The sequence below is a fragment of the Ochotona curzoniae genome, unplaced genomic scaffold, assembly GCF_017591425.1.
Source record: "Ochotona curzoniae isolate NIBS_2020 unplaced genomic scaffold, NIBS_Ocur_1.0 scaffold_4506, whole genome shotgun sequence".
NCBI lineage: Eukaryota > Metazoa > Chordata > Mammalia > Lagomorpha > Ochotonidae > Ochotona > Ochotona curzoniae.
The window spans coordinates 62513835-62535864 of record NW_024467119.1 but is presented as its reverse complement, the minus strand read 5'-3'; positions in this window follow the sequence as shown (position 1 = coordinate 62535864).

Below are 22030 nucleotides of genomic sequence, written 5' to 3'. Positions count from 1 at the left end.
CCCACAGAGTGTTAAAGGGGTGAATGGATTTCAAGAAAATGGAGGGTTGATGGGTACCAGACTTGTTTTTCGTGAGCACTTCAACCTTGGTAGGTCATAGTAGCTAGGGCCAAGGAAATGCGAACTGGGTGGGTTCAGGATTGGTGCTCGTGACCCAGATTCGACTGGTCTTTTGAAATGTAGCATCATAGTTCCAATTGGGAGCATCTCTGTCCGAAAGAGATAAGGTGCAAGCTTTTGTTTTTTGGTTTTCCTCAACTATTGTAATACATCCTTAAAAGTGAGTTGCCTGAAACAGCACTAGTGAGGGGTTCACAAGAGTAAAATCAGGGTTGGCAGGCTCACATAGATTATATCTGTCAACTCAATCATTTTTTTTTTAAGCTGAATTTGGGTTTTGCAGTTATAACAAAGAGCTCTGGATTTTCATTCTCTATAAAATTGAGTTTGTTTTCAGCTTGCAGAACTGCTCCTTTCCTTGACTAATGATGACTATCTTCAAAGCCAGGTATGGTGAGTCATTCTTTCTTATTCCAGATCTGTCTCTTTTGCCTCTCCAACTTTTAGCGATCTTCACCACGACACATCCTCATGAAGCTCTCCTCAATCAAACATAAGGAAAAGATCCTTACAGGTGCATGTGAAAAAAAAATCAATTGACATATAAAGGAATGCCAATTAAAGTCACAGGAGATCTCTCACAGGAAACTCTATAGGCAAGAAGAGAATGGAATGACATATTCCAGATTCTAAAAGAAAAAAATTGTCGGGCCAGGGTAACATACCCAGCAAAGCTTTCTTTTGTCTTTGATAATGAACTACAATTCTTCGACAATAAAGAAAACTTAAAAGAACATGTCTCTTCCATACCTGCCCTATAAATGATACATAAAGATGTTCCCTTGACAGAGAAGATGAATAACACACAACAAAGTAAATGACAAAGGAAATCCCAGGAGCCCATGGAATTGTATCATAAAATAATAATAATAATAATAATAATAATAATAATAATAATAATAATAATAAAAAACCCCAAGGACTAATAATAATAATAAAAGAACCCAAGGAGTTACATTTGGCTTTGCCCTATAATCTAGGATAATCTTCCCATCTCAAATTTCTTAGACTTAATCACATCTGAAAAACTCTATTTCTCAGGAAGATGGAGTCCTATTCACAAGTCGCAAGAACTGAAATGCAGCTTTCTAGGTGAAAGAGAAGTATACTCCTTTCTTATAAGTTTTACTAAAAAATAGATGTATTTGTTGAATGTAATTGTACCCATTTTGTTCTTCATCAACCTGCACTCCTCACTTAAAGGGTTTAGGCTTTTGTTTGAGGCCAGAACACACATGAGCGGTTCAGAAAGGAAGGACCGCATGGCTGAATTCTAGCTTTCAAATCTGGCAATTATGAACTACTCCTGATTTCATGACTTATATCTTTGAAGTAATCCATAATGTTTATCTTAAATCAGGCTTTTAATGTGTGTGTAGTTTGTCAATATGATTCTTTTTTGTTAATTGAGATTGTCACTGAGTATAAAAATAATCTATTAGAACCACCAAATGCAGGGGAAATTTGGGGCAAAAAACAGGGAGTGAAAAAAAAAATATGATGAGCATATAATGTGGAATTACTTGTTAAGAACATAGTGTAGTTAAAGAAACCTAAAAATGTTGACACAAAGTATGGATGACAAACACTTGATTTCTGGGGAATAGCATGACAATTTAACATAATTTTGTATTTCCTTCGTGTATATGCTTTTATTGTTTGTATATGTTTTAAAATCTAATTTGCAAATAACAGTAAACATAAGTGAAAATATTTAAAGTTAATGAAGGTTGATTACTTTATAAATGTTATTTTCTCTGCACACATTTACAAACTTTGATATACAAGTTTCACACTTTAAAATTACCACAAATCAAATTTGTATAACACTATTTTGGGATAAAATTGACATATTTTAAAGTAAACTTTGCTACCCTTTAACATAGCAAGAAAGGAAAACAACAAAAATGAACCTAAAGAAATAAATATTCTTCCAAAAAAGTCATCCTTTCTCTAAGAAATGTTTCCTACACATATTTGTTTGCCATGCTTGATACCTTATTATAGCAATGAAATAATATAGTACATGGTTAAGTAAATGGTTTAGTGTCACCTGCATTACATTTATTGCGATTTTCCACTTAGATTCTTTTACTCACTTGTAAATTAATTCATTGACAATGAGTTCTTAATTTATTTCAGAATGAAACAGGAATAATGTATTTGTTGACTATTAATTGGTTGAACAGATCAGATAGTTTTGTATAAACATGTGAAGAATTTAAATTTGCATACAAAGTTAAAAGTTGATATATTTCAATAAATGATATGTTTTTAAGTTATGTCAATAATTATTCCTTTCACTTCTTATTCTAACTACATGATGCTAAGTTATGATTTAACAATTACATGATAAATAGAGGTGATTTTGTACTATCCTAAAATAGAACATGAGTATCTTAATTTTGTAGCTTAACATTTTCCAATGAAAATGTAGAAAAATATTTCATAATAATTGCCACATGTTATTTATTCTTATCATAACACAAAGCTGCCTTGAAAATGTGACTAGCTGCAAGGTCACTTTCATAGATCAGAATTGTAGAGCACGCTATTTCACTTTTTAAAACCCTACTCTTAAAACTATTACAAAGCATACTTTTTAATTAAATTCTCTTCCAAATGGTTGAAAGAATGAACAATATTTTAATAGTTATGTTAGAAATCTGGTTATCTTAAAATACTTGGTAATGTTACGAAATTTAAAAAGGAACAAAAAAAGCTTAAAATTAATATGGATGCAAAATACTTTTTGTCCTTGGCAGTTGCAAATTTGCAAAATAAAGAAATGTCCTGTGTCTTTGGATTATAAAGAACAAAATACCATCCAAATGAGTTAAAATTTTCACTGAAAGTTTCCATTGTTAAAAGAATACAGAACTACAGGCTGATGTCATGCAATGGTAGGTTAAGACGCCACGTGATATTGGTGCCTGTTCTCATCTTGGATGACCCACTTCAAATCCATCTCTGTGCTTTTGGCCGGGAAACAGTAGAGGATGGTCCAAGTCTTTGAACCCCTGTAACCATGAGGCAGACCGTGAAGTTCTCACCCCAGCCATTGAACAGGCCCAGTTCCAGCTGTTGCAGCAACTTGGAGAGTGAGCCAGCAGATGCAATATCTTTCCCTCTCTGTCCTTTCTCTGAAACTGTGCCTTTAAAATCAAAACAAAATGAATCTTTAAAAAAAGTGACCTAGATAACATTTTGTTTAATTAAAATCACATTACTGGATTTTTTTTATACTTCTGATGAACCGGTAATAATCATAGCAGTCGGTGGGTTACAACTGAATATGCTAATGTATATGTTACATACTGTTGATATTAGTATAACTGATATTTCCAATTTATTATCATTTGTTTATATTTGAAATCTCTGATTTCCTCTATTATAATTTTGAATGAAGGGCATTCAAGCGATAGTCAATCTAATGAACTGTGCAATACTAGGACTTAGTTCTTTGGTTTGATTCAGCATTCATGATCCAACCCCCCTCTTTGCTTTTCTTCCACATGCCTCGTAGCTTCTGACAGTCACTTTTTTACATTTGTAGATTATAAATGCTGTTCTTTTCAACTTGCTTGTGCCCGATACATAAGATTCACTTAAACACAAATATTGTTGTGCACCTTCATATGTTATAATTGACAATTTATTTCTCTTTCCCAAGTTAAAAAAATCAAAAGGAGAGAGGTTGGTTGGGTGCGGGGGGTGGCTGCAATTGGTGAGGATTCTTAGGGCAATGGGAACGCTATGATCTTCATCTGTTAATCTGTCAGGAGTGCGATCAGAACACAAAAACACTTATCGTTGCACTTCACATCATTTTCTTGGTAGGCATATTGTGATGTGATAAAGTTTAGTTTTTAATTGTGTCTGTTTTCCAAAAGTAATGTTGATTTTTATGAACTATCGCAACTCTTTCAGAAAATCACAGGTAAACAAATATAACTATTTCTATTTAAAAATGCAGAAAACATCAGGAAGATTTTTGCAAAATTAAGGATGATCTTAGTGTTTGCAAAACAGCAATCATATTACTTTTTACCCGACATTTACCTAAATGCCTTGAGATTTTAATCCACACAATAGGCCTGGAAAAATGTTTTTAGGTTTTTAGTAGCTTTGTCTATATTTGCTTAAGAAAGGAAACACTAAAGATATTCTACAATATGCAAATTGATAAATAAAATAGATATCTGGTCAAAAGAATTATTAATGATAAAAAGAAATAAATTTCACTGTCATGGAGATTTATATAACATAAAAGATGAATAATGCTACTGTGGCCACTGCTTGCAAGAATGAAAGGTATTGCATAAATGGAACACAGGTGATATTTGGGCAGTGCAACTATTCCATGTCATTTCATTCCATGATGAATACATGCCATTCTATTAAATAATTACCAAAAATCATAGAGTGCACAATAGCTTGGATCAACTTTTATGGAAATATGGATGCTAGTTATCAACAATGTAGCATTACTGGATCATCAGCTGTAATAACTGTGAAACACCAAAGTGATACGTTAAAAAGCAGACAAATTTGAGTATAAGGTGAAGGCATGATACAATAAATAGTGTCAGTTTTCTTTTTTTACAGAAAGAAAGGTGGCTCTGCAGAGAGAAGCAGAGACAAAAATATCTTCCATCCACTGGTTCATTTCTTAAGTGACCACAAGGGCCAGTGCTGAGTTCACTTGAAGCCAGGATCCAGGAGTTTCTTCCGGCCACCCATGCAGGTGAAGAGTCCCAATGATTTGGGCCATCCTCTACTGCTTTTCCAGGCCACAAGCCGGGAGCTGGATGGGAAGTGGGGTTTCCAAGATTGGAACCAACACCCACATGCAATCCTGGCACATGCAAGGTGAGGATTTAACCACTAGAATATCATGCCGTGCCTCCTTTTATTTTTGTGTAAATGTATTTATAAAGATGGTATCAACTATTAAAAATAAAATAACTTAGCAGTAATTCTATTGTCAGGAAATTCTTCAAACAAATTCCCACTACTTGTTAATGCAAAATTAAATAACATAACTTTCTAGAACTTGCAATAATATGATTATTCTTGAGAGAAATGAAATTACATTGTAAACTGATGTGAGATAAAACCAAAGACAAATGTAATTGAATTAAATAGGACTTTGATACATATGTTTCTAAAAATATTTTGCTTTATCGTAATTTTAACATTTTCCCAACATCAATTAAGTTGCTTTTCCAGAAACCTGTTGTCTCAAATATTGTTAAATATTGTTTTTGTTTCTGAGATCATATTTTTCAACAATCTTGTTGTCGTTGTTAGATGATTATGGGTTTCAGCTATTTTGAATGTATTTGCTGTACGTTGCTGATTGAAGATCCTATTTCTCTAACCTTATCTATGCTAATATTGCTTCATACTGTAATTGTATAGATTGATGTCTCACCTTGGATAAGTAATAGTTACGAAACATCTACTAACTTTTAGTTAGTGCTGAGATTTCTTAGCAATGATTTTGCTTTTCACTCTTTCAACCAACAGACCTCCCAGCTGGAAACTAACAGAAGATGTATAAGCATTTTTGCATGGTTCATGCTCAATGATGTATTACCTTTTAACTTTAAATAACTACTTCATTTATTTTCACTAAGAGTTTACTGCATCAAGAAAAGGCAAGGCAAAAATAATAATAATAATGAGAATGTTCATAGTTACTCACTGAACAGTACGCTAAAAACCACCTTAGGGAGAATAAACATTCTGAGCTTGAGTTATTGTCTGTATTTTCTGTTTAGATTTTTATTTATTTATTTATTTTTATGCCAAGTCAGATATACAGAGAGGAGGAAAAATAGAGAAGAAGATTTTCTGTCTGATGGTTCACTCCCCAAGTGGCTGCAATGGCTGGGGCTGAACCAATATGAAGCCAGGATACCAGAGCTTCTTCTGAGTCCTCCCAAATTGGTTCAAGGTCTGAAGGCTTTGGGCTGTCCTGGACTGCTTTCTCAGGTTGCAAGCAGAGAGCTGGACTGGAATCGCGGCTGCTGAGATTAGAACCTGCATCCCTATGGGATCCTGGCACATTCAAAGAGAGGAGGTTACCTATCCTGGCCCTCTGCTTAGATTTTGTTTGTTTACAGCTAATCTGCAAATCTTTACTCTTTCCACTGCCACACTGGCCACCCTGAACCTGCATTCACTTTGCAGGCCAAGACATGGCCAAAACCATGACTAGCTAGAATGTACAGCAACTTACTAACAGAGACAACAAGGCTTACACCACTTCCACATTAACATTTTGTCTATTCTCTCACTGTACTGTCTCAGAATCTTTATAAGGAAAGTGTGAATTTCAATGACTAAGGAAGGCAGAGAAGCAACATCTTTCACATTAATAACATTTTTAAAGCAAAACTTGTATTCATTTCACATATACATGACAATGTAATAATAATAAAAAAAAAAATCCTGGAAGCAGAAATTGAAGTTTTCACTAGTGTGCTTTATTTAACGGATGAACATTGAGTTTCAGTTACAAAATGAAAAGTCTATAATGTGATCAATGGGATAAAATGGCCGGATCTCAAGCATAAAATAAAACTACACCAGAAAATCCATATTGTATGGTCACCTTATTGGTTATGTATGTATGCCTGCTCTCTCCTTGTTTCAGACTTTACAAAATGCTTGTGTGACAGAGACTGAATGCATCATTCCCTCTATTGAAGTGCACTAAAGAGAAAATTAGCAGCTAAATGCAGTTTTACTCTGGGGAATGCAACTGACAATGTTTAAAGGTATTTATAATTATCTCTAATGGAAAATGCCATTGGCTGTTCAGAATGGAGGCCCAAAATCCTGTTTATCAGACTGTATAATATAGGATAGTTTCCAAAGAACAAGCAATGTCCTGTTCGCTCAGAAAACTATATTGAACCATTTCATTGAGAGCCCTTCTTTTGTAGAGGATTCTTGCTTTTAAATAGTAAAGATGCATACTGCAATGTATCAAACATCCTGCTATGTTAGCCGCCACTTCATCGTATGAGAATATCTATCTATCTGTTTTGGATTTTGCATCAAAGATGCCTTATATCACAAAGAACCATAACAAATTTAAGCTTTTGGGACTTTTATTTCCCACTGAGCATAATGGTCTACAGTTGTATTTTTAAGAGCTTGCATATGTTGTAAATACCCTTTCTTATTCAGTATGGCTGCTGAAGGATAGCAAACAAAAAGGAGACTAGATAGATTCTATAAACTAGTGATGGAGGATAAGAAATTAAGGTGATCCTCAGGGAAATATAATCATGTTCATGTTACTCAAATTGAAGAGACAACTGTATTGTTTTCAGAATTTTCTTTCTGTCCTAGTTGCAATAGGTAAGATGATGTCTGATTATGATAGCTACTAAAAGCATAAATCAATGGACAGCCCCCAATTATTTTGCTAATGTAAGTGCAACAACATGTCCTCTAAATATCATGAACATAGTATTATAACTGTATAACTTCAGAATATGTTTTATCAATGTGTATATAACTCAGAAACACAATATCAATTAGTAGGAATTTTTATGTGTCTGCAAAAACTGTTATTTTCAAATGTCAAGTTTTATATACGCTAGTAAAAATCAGAATTGTTTTGCAATATGAAAGTAGAACATAATTTTTTGGAGCATATGGATATAGGAATGATAAAAGGTATCTTTTTTGCTAAGAAAAAAAAACACAGAGAGACAATACAGTGCATTTATCTCTCAGTCCTGAAGGTTTGCAATTCTAAGATAAAATTATCTGCTATTTTATATCCTACTTTCCAAAGGAAAGTGAAAGGACAAATAGCAAGTTACAAAGGAAAGAGCTAAGTTCCTTTTCTCAACAATCCACTTCCTCAATAACATCACTGATCCACTCACAGAAACCAAACCCTAGTAGTCTAAACATCTCTTAAGGTATCATGTCACCACTGTTGAATTGGAAATTGAACTTTTTATTTATATAGATTTATTATGTAGTTTCGGCGGGAAATCAGATTTAAAGAGAGACGGAGGGACAGAGAGACAGACTTTCTATCTGCTGGTTCACTTCCCACGTATCCACCATGGCCAGAACTCAGCCTATCCTAAGTCAGGAGCCTGGAATGTCTTTCAGGTCTCCCACATGGGTGTAGGATGCCAAGGCTTTGGGCCATCCTCAACTGCTTTCCCAGGTCAGCAGCAGGGATCTGTAAGAGAAGTGGAGCAGCTTAGATCCGAACTAGTGCCCTATGGGATCCCAGCATGTGCAAGGTGAATACTTTAACTCCCCAACCTGACTTGTCCCCAGCCGTAGGTCTGGCATATGGCTGTAGTTGCTCAGTTCCCAGCTCACTGTAGTTAATCCAACATTTTGGGCTTTCATAATACACTTAAATAACAGAATGATGCATTGGTGGCTGTTGCTGAAAAACTATGCAATTGTGATTATATGGGGGAAAATTTTGGGCAGGGAAGGGGTAATTGGGAGTGAAAATTTGGAGGGAAATCTGTGAGCCTATGTCACTGTATCATGAAAAATGTTTTTAAAAATCTGACTAAAAAGAATAAAAAATAACAAAAAAGGGTAACTACTTAATATCCTCCTAAACTGTAATTTCAGTATTAGTAACTGTGGAGAAAAGGTTACTGCACAAACAGGAGAACTGGCAGTCGCGATTTAAATTTGAAAAAATAAAAGTCTCCTTTCATCCTATTCTTTGGAAAATAAATAAATGTATTTTCTATCTCTTCGATGTTTCCTGACCGCCAGGAATCCCCTCACTGAGGGATGAGGCAATGGTGTTTTTGGCCACAGAACCACCGGAGATCAACTGGTGAGGAATGTCCATTTATTGGGGGAACTTACAGGCTTAAATAGTATTAGAAAAGGGGGAAGTATAAGGGCAGTCTCAACAGTACACGCACCCAACAATGACCGTGTAAGTGGCTAGAAAGCATGGCTATCTCACTGGACCCTCCAATCAAGAAACAGGTCACATTCCTCACATGGAGCTGGAAGCTGAGGCTCAGGTCCCAGGCAAATAGGCCTTGACACAGTGAATGCAAAAGCTAGAACCTAGGCTAAAATTGTGCCTTGTGTCATATTCATCATATGTGGCTGGCAAGCAGGATATGGGTCACATTTGACTTGTTAAATTTACTTGTAATGGAAGTCCTAGCACAGCTCATCCAAGGACAGAAAAGAGATTGGGGTTTGGTCCACTGCTCTAGCTGCACGCCCAGAGAAGAGGCCAGGTTGGAATCTTGGTAAACCAAGACTGGGATCCCAGCCTGGGATCCCCCCACGGCACAGTGTGCTGTGTGCAGTCCTCACACATGGGCTAAGCACACAGAGATCCAAGGGTGATCAGCCACAGATGTCAAGCGAAACAGAATTGAAATCAGTATCTCAGGGGCAATAAAGTAGTGATTTGAACATTTAAAGTAATTTATTAACTTTTTCAAATTTTGAAGATAAAATTATTATTACAATAAATAAATTATAATAATATACAACAATTTTATATGCAATAAAACAGAAGTCGTAATATTTAAACTGGACAGTTTTCTTTCAAGTCCTTATCTTTTCATTATGTTAGAACACTACTAGGTGTGCATTAGCAAATGACTGTATAGAGAAAATGTGGTTATTCATTTATAAAAAAGAGTGAGCATCTGCAGTTTGTAGCAGCAACTGGATTACTAAAACGTGAGTTTATTAGGTTAAGTGACATGTTGATCATAAAAAACAATGTAAGTTGATTCTCATGTTGGGATGTCAAAAAAAACCACCTTATCTGAATTTACCTTAGTGTTACTAAAGGTTTGACAATTTAGGGTAAGGGTGATAGATGGATTTTGGGATAAAGAATATCATGAAGGTGTAATTACACTATATTTTATAGAACAATAGAGTAACTATAGTTCACAAAAATGCTTATATTGGTTATTTATTGCATTCATCCACAGTCTTATACTAGCAAGTTTATATAACAAAATATATTGTATAGTTAGGTTGGAAGATTTCAAAACCATCCACACGCTAGATCATTTCCAACAGAAATGAAGAATGTTTTGATGGGTTTATTAGCCAGTGAATTAGAAAACACCAGATTGAGACCCAAGCAATGGCATTTCCACTATAAGTTGATGCAGAAGGAACAGAGGGGACAGAAAGGGTCACTTTAATTCAGGATGACTGAAAGACCTCTAGGAAACCCTGGTAACCTGACAGGACATTAAATCCGTCAAGATAGTACCGTCGTATTCTGGCTGTTCCACATCTGATCTACCTACCTCCTGTTGCATCCTGGACCACATGCTTGGGCATCTGCACCCATATGAGAGAAATGAAAGAAGTTCCTTGCTCCTGGATTTGGCTCTTTGCAAGATGAACCAGTGAATGGGAGATCTTTCTTTCTGTCTCAACCTTTCTGTATGTAACCATGCCTTTCTTTGTATAAAATAGAAGAATCTTAAAACAAGCAGAAAAAAAGAAAAAAGAAATATTTTCTATAAGATTCTTCTTCTTTTTAGCTTTTTAATAAAGTAGAAGTTATTCCTTAGAAAATTGCAAACATTTAATCACTTTTAATAAGTTGAACTCTTATATTTTGTCTTGTTCTAGTGATTAATTCATTTATGATACTTCATTTCTACTAGAACGTAGAAAATAACCTACTGGGCCCGGCGCAATGGCACAGTGGTTAAGGTCCTCGCCTTGCACGCCCGGGATGCCATATGGGCTCCAGTTCTAATTCCGGCGGTCCCGCTTCCCTTCCAGCTCCCTGCCTGTGGCCCGGGAAAGCAGCAGAGGACAGCCCAAAGCTTTGGGACCCTGCACCCGCGTGGGAGACCTGGAAGAGGCTCCTGGCTTCGGATTGGCATAGCAACGGCATAGCATCGACCGTTGTGCTCACTTGGGGAGTGAATCATTGGATGGAAGATCTTCCTCTCTGTCTCTCCTCTCTGTATATCCGCCTTTCCAATAAAATAAAATAAATCTTTAAAAAAAAAAGAAAAGAACCTACTGTTTCTCAAGGGTATAAACAAAAGCTGTGAACAATGATCAACCCTAATGTCAGTTTCACTCATATAGATTACATGGTTTGTACTCTGCGTGTCAGTTACCATAAAATAGGGAAAACAGTATTTTTGCTTTGTGGATTGATGTATTTCATTAAGCATAGTTGCTTCCTGTTGCATTCATTTTCTTGTAAAATACAGGAGTTCATTCTTTTTAATGCTATGTGATAATCCATAATGTATATGTATACTACATTCTCTTTATCCACACATCTGTTGAAGGATTTTGAATTTGCTCCATGTCTTTAACTACTGTGAGTTCTGCTGCAGTAAGCATGAGTGCACAAGTAACTCTCATGTGGTAACTTAGTTTTGCTGGAGCTGATTTCCAGGTGCAGGATACCTGCATCAACTGATACCCATTTTATAGAACAATAAAGTAACTATAGTTCACAAAAATGCTTATATTGGTTATTTATTGCATTCATCAATCTCCTGGGAATATCCATAGTGTCCTTCATAAATTTTACACTCTTTTAATTCCTACCAAACATGGATTTGGGTAACTTTCTAATGGATGCCTGTGGTGCAGTGACACATGTTTTTGACCCAGGGAATTCTGACTGGAGGTGATCTGAAGCCACAGGCCACTACTTTCCTATTTGGTTTTCTCTGATGTTCCAATAGTATGAGGAAAGCTTTCAACAGAGCTGGAGCACAATTATACAGGACTTATACGGCCATACAAGGTTCGAAGTAGGCCCTGGGTAGTAACTCACCAAGAGAACACATGTGGTGCTATGTAAGAAAATGCGGCACTTTTGTACTAGTGAGTTCTTGGATGATTTCTCATATTGGTAAACATTATCTTATCAATGACTTAAAAACATTGGGAACCAATTTCACTTTGAACAAAAATCAGTTCAAATCTATAATTCATACTAATGGCATGAAACATGTAGAGCAATACTCTTCATGTGTTACACATTGTCGATTCGAATCGGTTACCTAATTTTTAAAGTTCTACCTTATTTTTATTGGAAAGTCAGGTTTACAGAGAGAAAGATCTGTCTGCTGGTTCACTCCCAAAGTGGCCACAATGACCAGAGCTGAGGAGATCCAAAGCCAGGATCCAGGTGTTTCTTCTGGGTCTCCAGTGGGGATGCAGGCTCCCAAGGCTTTGGACCATCCTCTGCTGCTTTCCCAGGCCTACAAGCAGGGAGCTGGATGGAAATAGAGCAGCTGGAACACAAGTTGGTGCCCATATGGGATACTGGCTGTTCCAAGGGAATGATTTAGCCACTAGACTATGGTGCTGGGGTCCTACTCTGTTACTTTTTACAAAATGACTGTCATGTGAGAATAAATAAATAAATATTAAAAACCAAAACAAACACAGACAAAACATTAAAAAAAACTGAAAATAATTAGAAAGTTATAAACTTTTAATAAGAGACAATACTAAAGAAAATTATTTATGTGACTGTTGGAATTAAGAGATAAAGATCCTAAGCATAACAAGCTTATTGAATAATTAAAAATTTATTGGCATAATAAGGATAATCTCTCAGGGGTATGTGTGCAGCAGGCCCCGAGACCACTGAGCGGTGAGGCTCTGGTGTTGTTTTGCAGCAAAACCACTTCAGATAAAACAGTACTTCTACCCAACAATGACACTGACTGGCTAGAAGGTATGTCTATCACTCTGAACCCTCCAATGAAGTTAAAGTACAGGAAGCACAGGAAGCCAATACTCAGGGCAAATATGTTACCTGCTGAAAAACAGGATGAATGTAACACTTGACTTCCTGGAGTTGTTTACCAAGGAAGTCCTAGCACCGCTCATTACAGAGGCAGAGAGCAGACTGGGATGTAGTCCATTGTTCTTGCTGCATGCCACTGCATCCCAACAGGCCATGTTGGGGTCTTGGTTATCTGAGACTCTGGTCAGGGGTTCCCCTAGGAACAGTTTGTGCCTATGGCTTCCCACATGGGCTAGGCAGGCAGAAATTCAGGGGTGCCCTCCCACAATAATCTGGGAATGGACAGTCATTTTTAGCAAAAACAATGATATCTGAGCAAGAATTCTGTAGCAATATAACTATAATTATAAAATCAACCACCATAATTGAGCAAATGCTTTGATTTCTGGACATAATATGAAAAACAGTAAATGATCCTGAAAACAGAATAACCTATCTAAGCATACATATGTCAGGAGATATAATTTTGAAATTAAAAGTTATATTACAGATACTTGAATTTTATTAGCAATATGACTGAGAAAGAGTACACAGCAGATCTGTCGATCTTAGAATGCAAGCCATATTATATTTCTAGTGAAATAGGTTACATTGATTCACAATTTACACTACTTAAATTTCTCCATTAGTTTATGCAGAATTATGTGTATATTTTATGATTTTTCTATTAAGTCAACATTTTATTGTTGATAGATATTGTAAAGTCCATTTTTTTAAAGATTTATTTTTATTATTTTTTTATTGGAAAGGCAGATATACAGAGAGGAGAGACAGAGAGGAAGATCTTCCATCCGATGATTCACTCCCCAAGTGAACGCAACGGCCGATACTATGCCAATCTGAAACCAGGAGCCTCTTCCAGGTCTCCCACGCGGGTGCAGGGTCCCAAAGCTTTGGGCTGTCCTCTGCTGCTTTCCCGGGCCACAGGCAGGGAGCTGGAAGGGAAGCGGGGCTGCCGGAATTAGAACTGGCGCCCATATGGGATCCCGGGCGTGCAAGGCGAGGACCTTAACCACTTGCGCCATTGCGCCGGGCCCGTAAAGTCTATTTTTAAGACACTATTATCAGACACAATTGTTATTTTATCTCAACAGGTAGTTTGAAACATACTTAAGAGGCGTTTGATGTTATTTGAAACTTGTTTTGAAACAATTGAAGGAACATAATAAAGTTATGTAAGATTTTTGATTTTGTGAAGTTTTTGTATTTGTTTTCACTTTAGATTTCTGATGAAGTTACAAGTGAGAAACCACACTATTGTGATGGATATTGACATTTTATTTAGTCATTTAAAATTTTAATATGGAAGCTACTATAATTTTAAAGCTATTATAAAATGTGAATTTGTGTTATAGAAGTTCCATCAATGTGTCATTATTCTTTGTTAATTTTTGAAAAAATACATGTACTGCAGAAAGAAAAAGATTGCACTGTTCAGCTTTGAAACACCTTCTGTCTTCTTAACTGAAAAATGCAATCTGGAGGCAAAAGGCAAACCATAAGCAGATGTGTCACACATCATTTGGAATCAATTTGATGTGTGAAAATCACATGAAACTAGCAGCAGTGTAAGCTACAAAACTCATGCCCATGCCAGTATTAAAGCAAAAAGCAACCTGACAAAGTGTAGAATTGTGTCCTTAATTCACAAAGTGGCACCCGCCAGAATGAAGGTGGGCACTGCCAGAAAGCTGGGTATTTTGAGGGTATTCCCAGAATAGGCAGACCTACGAAAGGGAAAGATGAAGTTTCAGGGAAAATGTCAATCAATCAGGTTGCATGAAGTCTCTTAATTCTCTCCAAATTCATGCTCTTTGGCAAAATAGATGGGAAAAAAATTATGTTAAATCACATTTTAATTTTTTCTGTGCCAATTCTAGAGTGATGTAGAATGTTCAACTGTGTAATATTTTGACATCTGCTATGATAGCAATTCTCAAATTTCATAAATCCATTCTTGGCCACACCTTGTTAATTTTACTTTCTATAACAAGGTTAGGAAAATCCAATTTCATCGGAGTGAAAATGGCTGATGCACTACTTGTTACCTTGGAAATAGTTTTTATTACACTTAAATAAATTAAATATGTACTAGAATTTTCTTCTATTGCAGAACATTCAGATGTGAATTTGTTCTTTAAAGAAGTCAAAATAATCATATGAATGCATGATAGTTTATTTAATCTAGTTAACCAATTATGTTTTAAGGCCCTCTGAGACATGTCAGCAGGTAATGGACGGGAAGTAGAATAGCCGGAATTCCTGCAAGGACTTGAATGTGGAATGCCAGTGCCAAAGACAGCGCTTCATCAGCTGCATCACCATTGGCCCCAAAGCTGCTGATGTCGATTTATGTCAAAGAGAGTCTCTTACCGGCATCATGTTTTTAGTCTTCTTTGAAGTGTGAGATCTGGTGTAAGATGTTTGTTTTTTATTTTTACGATATTTATTTATTTGACAGGCAGTTACAAAAAGAAGATACACACACTAATGTGCACACACACACACACACACACACACACACACACACACACACACACAGAAATCTACTACCTGGTGGTTCATTCCCCCAGGTAGCTGCAATGGTCAGCACTGGGCCAGGCATAAAAAATCAGCAGCTTCAGAAATGGAGCAGCCAGAATTTGAATCTGGTCCCCATTCAGTGCTTTGATATAAATACCATTTTGTGATTAAAAAAAAAATCTACTAAGCATTCTGTGATTTTTTTTTTTTCTGTCTATATTATAGGTCTTTTTCTTTTTCAGTCATCCCTTGTCATCCTGCTTTGGGATTTGATGATTTTCTGATGTACTATGCTTTTAATCCTCTGTTACTATATTTTATGTAACTTCAGTGGACTTCTGCTTTGGGTTATCATGATGCTTACATAGAGTATCTTATCATTAGAACAGGTTACTTCAAATTGGCAAAAACATCACTTTTATAGCACACAAGAAGTTCACACTTTTCCTCCCTTTGAATAGCTATTATTTTGGTGTTTTGTAATTTGTATCACTTACTAATTTATCAGTTATACGGTTGTTTTTATTTCTTTTTTTTTTAAAGATTTATTTTTATTATTTTTTCATTGGAAAGGCGGATATACAGAGAGGAGAGACAGAGAGGAAGATCTTCCGTCCGATGATTCACTCCCCAAGTGAGCACAAGGGCCCCATACTATGCCGATCCGAAGCCAGGAGCCTCTTCCGGGTCTCCCACGCGGGTGCAGGTTCCCAAAGCTTTGGGCTGTCCTCGACTGCTTTCCCAGGCCACAGGCAGGGAGCTGGAAGGGAAGCAGGGCTGCCGGGATAGAACTGGCGCCCATATGGGATCCTGGGCATGCAAGGTGAGGACCTTTAACCACTTGCGCCACCGCGCTGGGCCCTATATGGTTGTTTTAGTGCAGTTGTTTTAGTGCCCTGCACTTGAACCCCATACATTTATACACCATTCTTACAGTATTGAAGAATTCAGCATATGAACATAGATCAGTTATATAATTTGGATTTCTGTGTAACATTGGATACAGAACTTAGATTATTACTTTCATGTACTTTACTACTTTTTAAACTGGAAGAAATGGCTCTTGCAATTCTGTAGCTGTCAGTGGTTTTTAGTGTCCTTTTATTTTTCTACAGAAGTTTCATCTTTCCCTTATTCCTGAAATGTGATTACCACTGGGTGGTATTCTTTCTTGGTAGTTATTCCTCTTCATTTTTATCTTTGTATCATGCATTATAGTGGATTCCAGAGTTCCTGTTTATAAATGTGCTGAAAGACATACTGAGACATCTGTGAATGTGAGTAGGTTCCTGTTTCTTGTATTCCTTCTCCATCTTTGACTTTTGCTAATTTAATTACAATGTATGTTGGCAAATTCTTCTTTGGATTGCTTTATTGAAGCCCTCTCAGCTTTCTATACTGGAATATAGTCAGTTATTTCTACATTTAGAAATGTTTCTCTATTATATAATAAACTATGCTTCTTGGATCTTTTTCTTTCCCAACTTCCCTACATAAACCCTACGTATGAATTACACACGCACACCACACATACATATATACAAAACATATAAAAACATGTACATTATACAACATAGAGTAATGTAATGATATTTATTATATAATGCATTTGTTTACATGTATAAACATATTAATGTATATGTTTCTAACCAGTGTCATGCACAGATCTGCAGTTTGATTTTACTTATTGTAGTTGGCACATGGTTTTATGTTTGCAGTCACTTGTGCCAGTCCCTCCAGTGAGTTCCAAGTCTGGGTTCTTATGTTAGATTTCTACCATGATCTTCCTAGCCCCAACTCCTGGCACACCATTCTCCACCTCCTGTGATACCTTGCTGAAACTGCAATATTGTCTGTTCAGTACTGTGGCTGCAACATTGTCTGTACAACCTTTCTCCCACTTTTGATTTGAAGCAGGTCCCAGGATTAGGGATGCTCTTTATAACTATAGTTAATGGTGCTGATCTTGCCAGAATCTATTGGCTGTTTATTCTGAGGGCAACATGGAACTATTTTGACTAGTACGATGCCAAAGTAGTTATTATTTGCCCTGTTAGACCAGTGCAATGCCCTGGGCTCAGTGAGTTTGCTCCCAGCTCAGCACATGCACAGCTCACTGTTGTCCCTGCAGTGTTACAGTCTTACACTGTACAAAATGGCACCTGATGAGGCAGTGCTGGAGTTCTTGTTCTGTTGGCTGTCAGGTCTGAGGGCTACTCAGACCTATTTTGGGTACAACATTTAGGATGCCACATAGTTGCTGTTGATTGAGCCAGAAATGAGTTCATTCCCAGCTCAGTGCATGCACAGTACGGTCCATAATCTTTGCTTCCCTATACAAAATGGCACCTGATTAGGCTCTAGAGAGCAGACTGGGCTGTGAGATCTACCCTATTCCTACACCCCCTATCTGGGGACCCGCTGCTCTGTCTCTGCTCCTTGTCAAATCAAACAGATCAGCAGAAAGGGCAGTTTTTTGTCTGGCTTCACCTGTTGAGCTCCTAATGAACACCGCTTCACACCTTGTTGTGGTGAGCTTCCTGCTGCCTGTGCAGTTCAGATCATCGCTCCTGAATGCCGCTGGGGTATCAGTCACTGCAACACCACACCGTTTTTGCTGCTTTCCTATGTCTTTCAGTCTCCATGTGCCCCTCTGCTGTTGTTCTGACCTCTCCTGTTTGGTGGAATGTTGCCTCCGTGCTTCACTTTGGTTAATGTTTTTCCATCTGTTTAAGCAAGCCCTTGCCCTTGTCTGCCATCTTGATCCTCTGATGCGACATCTTCAATTTCAATTCTTCCTTTTACTTCTACAAGTTGGAATTTTTTCTTAAAATTATTTCTCTTTTATATTCTGACTCTAGATACAGGAATTCATTTATTAATTGTTCATAGTATTTTTAAATAAAATTTTTCATTTTATTCATGAATTATTTTCAAATTGTATTTCATTTTTTTCCCTCAGAATTTTCGTGCAGTTCCCTTAGCTGCAATAAATAACCTCATTCTGAATTTTTTTTTCAGTTGATTGAGAGAAATGTCAAATTTTGGAACTTCATTAATTTTGTGTTTACATGTGTCTGAGAGGCTACATGTTTTATTTTCACAATTCTTATTTATTTATATTAATGTATTTTCTTTTGAGATAATCCCCCTTTCTAAATTCCATAGGTTTTCTCCTTTCTAAAAATAGTTTAAATAAGTTTCATTTCATTTTTTTCTACATGCTACATTCATTTTTACCTGCCCCATGCTACATTATTTTAAATTTCATTCAGCAGAGCACAAAATTGTAATTTTTCTACTGAAATGATGCATTAATAAGATCTGTTCTCTTACCGAAAGACATTTTTTTTCAGAAAAGACACGATGACTTTAACACTTATCACTTCATACAAGCTGAATAAGTTTCCCACTTCAGAATGAAATTTAATTGGCTAAATACAAATTTTATATGTATGTTCTAAAATACTACGTTCGCTTTTTACTGTTGTAAGATGAGTTTATCTTTCATAAGTGAATCTGTGCTTAAAAACTTTTACAGTATGAATGACAGATTTTGTTTCAGATCATACAAACGTTTCTGTTATTTAGCCAGGTCCTTTCAAATTGTAACATCTGTTTAGTCCATAGTGATATTGGATTATAATTGGCTATTTAAAATAGTCAGGATTCAATTTCAATTGTATAACTCATTAGCAAGTCAACAAATACTTGTCATGCTTTGCGCTGCGTTCTGTAAATATATACGTACATCAAAGAAGGATGGATATTGTGTTTGTGAAAAAAAGTCACTCAGAAAAAGGATTTATTAATTTGTATTGCAAAATCAAATTTACAGAAAGAGGGAAAGACAGAGAGAAAGCTCTTTCATCTGCTGGAAAGAGCTTCTTCCAAGTCATTCACATTCCTGCATTATCCTAAGGTTTTGACCTCCCCTCCTCTGCTTTCCCACACCACAGCCAGTGATCTAGAAGGAAAAGGAGCAGCCAGGACACGAAACAACATCTATATGGGATCCCAAAAAATGCCAAGGGAGGAATTAGCCTCTAGGCTAACACGCTGGACCCAAAATTTATGATGTAACGTATAAGTATTTATCTCTGAGGAAATGCATTGTTAGCCAAAAGTGAGTTACCTTAAGTGTTTACATGCTCCTTTATCTTTGCCATTCTTTCTATAGAATCTCTTGGAATAATGTTATTATTAAGTTCCAGTGTCAACCATGGAAAATGGATATGTTTTAAAAATGAGCTGAGAACTAAAAAACAAGCTTCTTTTCAATTCTCTCACTATAAGTTCATTCTGCCTTGGTATTCAACGCTAGGGTGAAGCACTTTTCAACTGGGAAAATTCATGTCAACTTGTGATGGAGTCTTAAATGGAGCTGTCACATGACCATATTCTGAAAACCCTCAAATTACACAAGGAGAAGCCAAATACCCAGACAACTTTGTGATATTGGAAGCACTTGGCCCTGTCCAGCTCTGCCTGTAAAAGGATGTTCTAGGAGCTGAGGACATTTTGGGTCTGGAGAAGATGTCTGTATATGGAAACAAAATGTTTAGAAGGCAATTTTCAGAAACATGCAAGGTGGAGGGAGATAAATATAATATGAAGTAAAAGGCAGTACAAATGTGTTCTCATATTCATTAAATTTTAAGAATGCCGAAATACATGACAGAAACATGAATAACCTATTCCAACAAATCTATTGGATGATGTTAAAAATCTCTCATAATGCCAAGGCATGTATTTTACAGTGGAATTTTCCTTTAAATTCATTGAGTTATTTCCCAAATGAGGGTATTAATGGAAACCTAGACAATAAGCTTACGCTCAGATCATTGTAACACATAGCTTTCTCTCAGGGCTAGAAACAATGTGCAGGCTACAGGAGCACACAGATTGACAGCACAGGCAGAATCTCTCCGCAGAAATCCTAAAACACCCAGAAATAGCAAGTGCAGAATTCATTCTAACTGCTTTTGTGTTCCTGAGATTTGTGAAGAGCGCAATGCTGATATATGTGTCTTTTACTTTTGAAATTGCTAATGATTAGCGACAGGAGAACTTTTTTTAGGAGAATCAACTGTGATGATTCAAACTCTGCTTCATAAAGGAAGGAATTTCAGAAAAATGAAAATAGCTGTGATAAAGAACTTGAAGGTGCCAGTGATGAACCAGCAAAAGCAGCCATGGGGAAGATGATGATACAGCAGAATATTCTCAATATCTGGCAGAGTTCGAAGTGCCATCCTCGTGACTGCATTTAATGTAGAAAATAACTGACAATGTACTAACCCATACTTATATACTAAGCTCTCATCATCTGATAGCCTGACATTGTTCAGTTTGCTGGGTTTTGAATCAAAATACTCATACACAATTTAAAATTCAATTCATTGCACTTGTACATTTATAACAAATCTTTATATAAGATACTATCTTTGAATGCAGTCAGTTATTTCATATGCCCTCATTTGCTGCTGTAGACATTGAGTCTTATAGAGAACATTCTTTTAAAAAAATATATTTAGTTTCAGCTTACTTGAAACACACAGATATAGATAAATAGATGTGTCGACAGAGATGGATAGATATATAGGTATATACATATGTAGATAGATGCATAGTTCCATAGGCAGGTCGATAGATAGATATGTAGGTGGGTTTAGGATAGACAGATCAACAGATACATACATGTAGACATAGGGGTGAGAAGAGATATACAAAAAGAATGGATCTAGCCAGAGACTAAAACCATAGAAGTTATATGTATCCATTCTTAAAAGGGGAAAAATATCTTTTTTCCCCAAAGTCCATAATTGAAGTCAAAACATTATTTTTCCTTGTGTACTTTTCTGCAAAAAAAAAAAAAAATGTGAAGCTATTTTGAAAAATATATATGATTCTATCATAATATCAGAAAATTAACCAGAGGATCTATATTTTAAAGATGATAATACACTTTCTGGAATATTTGGAGGGAGTGGGTAGGAGCTGGCATTGTGACATCAGATTAACATGTCGCTTGTTATACCAGCATCCGGTATGCATTATATTTCATGGCCTGGCTGCTCCACTTTCAATTCAGCTCTCTGCTAATATTCCTGGGAGAGCAATGGAAGTTGGTCTAAGTTCTATGGCCTCTGCATCCATGAGGATGATCAGGAAAAAGCCTTTGCTTCTGACCCAACACTGATCATCATGGTCGTCGGGGAATAAACTAGTGGAAGGAGGCTCTCTTTCCTGTGTGTTTGTGTGTGTGTTCTTCTCCTTCTCTGTAATGTAGCTTTTCAAATTGTTAAATGCATGTGGTTTTTGTTTGTTTGTATTATTTTTTTATTATTTAGGACTTTTGGGCCAGGTGCGGTAGCATAGTGGTTAAGGTCCTTGGTTTGAATGTGCCAGGATCCCATATAGTCACCGGTTCTAATCCCAGCACCTCCACCTCCCATCCAGCTCCCTGCTTGTGGCCCGGAAAGGCAGTCGAGGACAGCCCAAAGCCTTGGAACTCTGCATCCACATGGAGACCAGGAGGAAGCTCCTGGCTCCTGGCTTCAGATCGGCACAGCACCCGCTATC